The sequence below is a fragment of the Solanum tuberosum genome, unplaced genomic scaffold, assembly GCF_000226075.1.
Source record: "Solanum tuberosum cultivar DM 1-3 516 R44 unplaced genomic scaffold, SolTub_3.0 scf00041, whole genome shotgun sequence".
Classification (NCBI taxonomy): Eukaryota; Viridiplantae; Streptophyta; class Magnoliopsida; order Solanales; family Solanaceae; genus Solanum; species Solanum tuberosum.
Genome location: NW_006238965.1, coordinates 1,799,641 through 1,800,012, shown reverse-complemented (window position 1 = coordinate 1,800,012; position 372 = coordinate 1,799,641).

Here is a 372-nt window from a genome sequence, read left to right as displayed (position 1 = left end):
AAACATATGTACCATGTGTAATCTAGGATCATTTGATTTAATATAACGGAAATACGTGCCAAGGGTACTTTGACAGTGAAACAAGTTTAAACCTTGCATGCTAATACTTGGTAGAGTAAGCACGTACATTTAGTAACAAACTCATATTAGAGTACTCAATTTAATGCTCTAGGGAGTAGGAACTGTAACTATGGATCAGTAACTACCAAGGGCACTTAGAAAGCTTACTTTTTATAATGCAAGTGTTATTTATATAAGGGAAATACGAGCCAAGGGTACTTTGACGGTGAAACAAGGTTAAACCTTGCATGCTAATACTAGGTAGAGTAAGCATGTACATTTAGTAACAAACTCATATTAGAGTACTCACTT